This window comes from Monodelphis domestica, chromosome 5 (genome assembly GCF_027887165.1).
Source record: "Monodelphis domestica isolate mMonDom1 chromosome 5, mMonDom1.pri, whole genome shotgun sequence".
NCBI lineage: Eukaryota > Metazoa > Chordata > Mammalia > Didelphimorphia > Didelphidae > Monodelphis > Monodelphis domestica.
In genome coordinates, this window is record NC_077231.1 from 137,826,014 (window position 1) to 137,832,013 (window position 6,000).

Below are 6,000 nucleotides of genomic sequence, written 5' to 3' on the forward strand. Positions count from 1 at the left end.
ATTAGTAAAGAATTTAGCATTCCTTTTACCTTAATTAAGTTTTGCCACCCATGAACCTTGCAGAATTTTTTTTAAAAATTACATTTTGAGTGAATCAGAAGTGAAAAAGCATTGATTTTGGTGAGAAGTTATTTACCTCTTTCCAAATCATATTTGAAGTCCCCCCCCCCTTCCCTCAATTCTAGGCTTCTAATCACTATAATCTCTATAATCTTCCTTTTGGAAGAAAAGATCATCCTTTTCTTTACCAACACCTCCCTTAGGAGCATCTTGGATCCCATCCCTTCCTATCTCCTCTAAGATACTAGCCCTTTCAAGATTTTCTTATCATTTGCTCCTTCCCTCCTACAAACATGTCAAGATCTTCATCCTTAAAAAATAATGACAATGAAAGGCACCTGGGTGGCTCAGTGGATTGAGAGCCAGGCTTAGAGATGGGGGTTCTAAGTTCAAATCTGGCCTCAGACATTTCCTAGCTGTGTGACCCTGGACAAGTCACTTAACCCCTACTTCCTAGCCCTTTTCTGCCTTGGAACTAATACACGGTATTGATTCTAAAGTGGAAGGTAAGGGTTTAAAAAATAATAATGATGATGATAAAAGACACAACAACCACCCCAACAATAAAACTTCCCTTTACATACCACCTCAAACTATTGTCCTATCACTCTTCTTCTCTTCAAAGTAAAACTCCTAGTGAAAGCTGGTTTCACACAATTTGGCTGATTAATTTTACTAGACTTTTCTCTGTCTTTTTAGAAAAAATTATTAGAAGATACAGTTTCTTCAATAGGAAAGGGGTGAGATTTGAATTTATTATGAAGAAACAAAGGTGGTTCAAAAGCAAAGTACATCAATAAAATGCCTTTAAAAAGACAAAAATAAAGGGGGCAGTTAAGTGGCTCAATGGACTAAGAGCCAGTTCTAGAGACAGGAGGTGCTAGGTTCATATCTGGCCTTAGACACTTCCTAGTTGTGTGACCCTGGGTAAGTCACTTAACCTATTGCCTAGCCCTTACTGCCCTTCTGACTTGGAACCAATACTCAGTATTGATTCTAAGATGGAAGTAAGGGTTATTTATTTATTTTAAAATTTTTGTTTAGTCAATTTAGAACATTATTCCTTGGTTACAAGAATCATATTCTTTCCCTCCCTCCCCTCTCCCCCCCTTTCCGTAGTGGATGCACAATTCCACATGTGTCCTTGATCAGAACCTATTTCCATGTTGTTGATGTTTGCACTAGGATGTTCATTTAGAGTCTATATCCCCAATCATATAAGGGTTATTTTTTAAAGAGACATAAATAATTAAAATACTCTCCCCAAACTAAAGAAAAATCTACCTATGTTCATTGTCTCCATTTTTTCCCTTTCCATTTTTTCTCAACCCTTAAAATATAGCTTCTTTCCCACCACTCAACACTTCAATGGAATCTATACTTTGGAAAAGCCATGTGGCTAAATCCAATGACCTTCTCTTAGTCCTTACCCTTCTTGATTACCTTTTGGTGGTTGACACTATTGACCACATCCTTCTTCAGTATACTCTTTCCTCCCTGGGTTTTCATAACCTTTCTCTTTCACTGATTTCCTCTTACCTGTCTGACCTATCTTTCTGTCTTCTTTGAATGATCATCATACATATCCTACCCCTATGTATGGGTACATATCACGACTCTCCTGGATCTTCTCTTCTACATTTTTTTGCAGTATATTATCAGTCCTCATGAGTTTGACAATCATAAGAATAATGCCCACATCTGCATACTTGGATCTCACTTATCTCTTGAGTTTCATCCCTGAATCTGTAACTACCTGCTAAACAGCTTGCTTTGCATGTTCAATAGATATCCAAACTCAGTATGCTAAAATGGAATCTTTTCCATTAAACTCTCCCCTCTTTTTAACTTTCTTATTTCTTTTGAAAGAACTGCCATTCTTCCAGTCATCCATTTTCCCAATCTAGAACTCATCCTTGACTCATCCACCCAACATATCCAAACAGTAATCTCTCCCATGTATCTCCCTTCTCTCTAACTCTATCCTAACTATCCTAAGCTAGGTCTTCAATCACCTCGTACCTGGACTATTGTGATAATCTCCCACCTGATTTTCCTATATCAAACCTCTGCCCTCTCCAATTCATCCTCCATATAGTTCACCAACTGATATTCCCAGAACACAGATCTTATCCCTGCTCTGCTCAAAACACTTAAGTGACTTCCTGTTGTCTCTGTAAATTCTTCTGCTTGGCATTTAAAACCTCTCATAACTAGTTCCAGCACAGCTTTCTAGGTTTACTGTTCATCACTCTTCTTTGTAGACTCTATCTTTGGCTAAATTTGCCTCCCTACTCTTTTTCATACAGGAAATCCCCACACTGGTTGTGCCATTTTCCTGTAATATTCTCTCTCTTAACATATACCTTTTGGAACCCTTCGTTCTTTTTAAGACTCACTTCAGAGCTACTTCCTTCAAGAGACTTTTCCTGATTCTTCTAGGTATTAGCACATCCTAGCCCCAAATTATTTTCTATTAATTTTGTATATTTCTTTTATCTTCTTATTAGTGACAATATTATATATTTTGATAAGATTATGTAAAATACATGAAGGCAGGGACAGTCTTAGTTTCAGATTTTTATCCCTAGTGCCTTGGATAGTGTTTGTCCTTTAATGGATGCTTTTTATTGCCTTGTGATCTGAGAAGGCTGCATTCATTATTTCTGCTTTTTTGCATTTGTGTGCTATGTTTCTGTGACCTAATGTATGGTCAATTTTTGTGAATGTGCCATGTGGTGCTGAGAAGAAGGTGTATTCCTTTTTATCCCTATTTATTTTTCTCCATATGTCTATTAATTCTAATTTTTCTAAGATTTCATTCACTTCTTTTACCTCTTTCTTATTTATTTTTTGATTTGATTTATCTAAATTTGATAATGGTTGGTTTAAGTCTCCCACTAGTATGGTTTTATTGTCTATTTCTTCCTTCAATTCTCCTAGTTTCTCCATTAGAAATTTGGGTGCTATATTATTTGGTGCATACATGTTGATTAATGATATTTCCTCATTGTCTACAGTCCCTTTTAACAAAATATAGTTACCTTCCCTATCCCTTTTGATCAGGTCTATTTTTGCATTGGCTTTATCAGATATCATGATTACCACTCCTGCCTTCTTTCTATCAGTTGAGGCCCAGAAGGTCTTACTCCATCCTTTAATTCTGACCTTGTGGGTGTCAACCCGCCTCATGTGTGTTTCTTGAAGACAACATATGGTAGGGTTTTGGATTCTAATCCATTCTGCTATTCGTCTACGTTTTATGGGTGAGTTCATCCCATTCACGTTCAAAGTTATGATTGTCATTTGTGGATTCCCTGGCATTTTGATAGCCTTCCCTAATTCTAACCTTTTCTTCTTCGGCTCTACCTTTTAGTCCAGTGATTTACTTTGAATCAGTCCCCCTTGTCCCCTCCCTTGATGTTTCCCTTTTTAGTCCCTCCCTTTTTCTTCCCTCCCCCTCCCCCCTCTCTTTCCGTCCCTTTTTGTTCTCCCTCCCTCCCTCCCCCCTTGGTTTTCCCTTCTCCTTACCCTTGTTGGGTAAGATAGAATTCAAGATCCCAATGGATCTGGATGTTTTTCCCTCTCAGAGTTGATTTCACTGGGATTGAGGTTTAAGTAACCCCCCCCCCCTCTTCCTCTCCTTCTTATAGGAGTTTTCTTCCCCTCCCCTTCCCATGTGAATCTCTGTGTGAGAACGATTATTCTATTTGGTCTTTCTTTACCCCCTATTTATAAATTACATTTTCCCCACATATTAGTATACATAGAATGATATAAATGTAGTCCTTATAGAAGAGAGTTTGAGTAAAAGAAGAAGATAACATTTTTCCCCTTTCCTTAATATTTACCTTTTCAGGTATTCCTTGCTCTTTGATTTTCGGTATCAAACTTTCCACAGAGCTCTGGTCTTTTCTTTGCAAAAAGTTGGAAGTCTTCTATTTTGTTGAATGCCCATACTTTCCCTTGGAAGTATATAGTCAGTTTTGCTGGGTAGCTGATTCTTGGTTGGAGACCCAGCTCTCTTGCCTTTCTGAAGATCATGTTCCATGCCTTACGATCATTCAGAGTAGCACTTGCAAGGTCTTGTGTGACCCTGATTGGCATTCCTTTATATCTAAATTGTCTTTTTCTGGCTTCCTGTAGGATTTTTTCTTTTGTTTGAGAGCTTTGGAATTTGGCAATTACATTCCTGGGAGTTGTCTTTTGGGGGTTTAGTGTAGAAGGTGTTCTGTGAGCTCTGTCAGTGGCTGTATTGCCCCCTTGTTCTAGAATCTCTGGGCAATTTTCTTTGATTATATCTTGTATCACCATGTCCAGTTTGGTGTTTATTTCTGGCTTTTCTGGGAGTCCAATTATTCTTAAATTATCTCTTCTCCCTCTGTTTTCCAGATCTATCACCTTGTCGGTGAGATATTTTATGTTCTCTTCTAATTTCTTGGTGTTTTGGCTTTGCTTTATTAGTTCTTGCTTTAAAGCCTGGTTTTCTTTTACAGTTTGGTCAAACTGGTTTTGTAGATGTGTGAATTTCTTTTGCATTATTTCCCACTTTTCCTCCCAGAAGGCTTCCATCTTTTTGGTCATTTCTGATTCAAATTCTTCATGGGTTTGTGGAGAGTTTCCATTTCCTTTGGAAGATTTTGGAGCATTTTCTTGTATATCTTCTTCTATCTGCTCTGTATTTTGTATTTTGGCTCCATAGAATGTGTCCAAAGTCGCCCCTTTCTTCTTATTTTTCTTGGTATTTTGGGGCTTCTGTGCTTCTGTGGAGTTTGCCATCTCTGAATGTGGAGGATTAGCTTTTCTTATCTCTGGTGTTCAGAGGCTTTAGTCCTGGGCAGATTGTCGGTTCTATGAGCTTTCCCTGGGTTAAACTGAATATGCCTCACTGGAACTGGAATGGAAGGGTCGGACCACGTTGCTTTCCGGAAGTTGCCTTCAGAATCGCTGGCCGTGAGGCTGTTTTGTCGGCCTGTGGGGGGATGGGCTGCAGCTTCCCCAAGCTCCGAGGGCAGGGACTTTCACTGAGACTTGGATAGCAGGATCCAGCCCGTGAGGCTGTCTTGCTCCAGGCAGTGACTTTCACTGAGACTCGGATAGAAGGCCCTGAGGGTTGTTGTTCCGAGGACCCTGCTCTCTGAGCCGGGCCGGGCTGTGGCTTCCCGGAGCCTTGGACTCCGCGCTCCTACCCCTTAGGTCCGAGTGATCTCGGGTTCTGGCTTTTGAGGGGGGCCGTACCTTTTGATCCGGGTCCAGGTCCAGGAGGAGGGTTCCCAGGGTCTGTGCTGTTGATCGTTTTGAATTTCGGCGCCTTAGGAGCTTATAGTTTGAGATCGGTCGGGAAGGGTTTTCCGGAGATCTGAACTCTTTTTAATTAATGGATTGATTCTTACAAACTAAAGGAAAAGATATTCCTGAGATACTTTTAATAGTATGAGAAATTTTTTTTAAGGAAGTGTCTTGCCTTTTTCTTGTAGGTCAAGGACTTAGAAAATCATTGAGAGAACTCAGATCTCTCATTAATTGAACAAGTCACTTAGAATTTTATTTTCTTACTGTCTGATTGGAAAGTAAAGCATTTATTATGTCAGTGCTGTGCTAAATGCTTTACAAATATTATTTCATTTATTACTCACAACTCTGTCAATTAGGAGCTATTATATTTCCCATCTTATAGCTGAAGAAAATGAGGAAAGTTAAGTGCCTCAGGGTTACACAGCAAGTAAATATCTAAGGCTGGGTCTGAGGCTGGGTCTCCCTAACTCCAAGTCTGGTGCCCATTCACTATTTCCCCTCATTGCCAGAAACTAAGGAGAAGCATTCATAGAAGTGAAAAATTATGAAATAATAAGTTAATCCTTATATTCATATACTAGACAGTGTACATTGTCTTAAGTAAAAAATAGTTTCCAATTTTCCTTGGGCAAGGAATGGAACAAC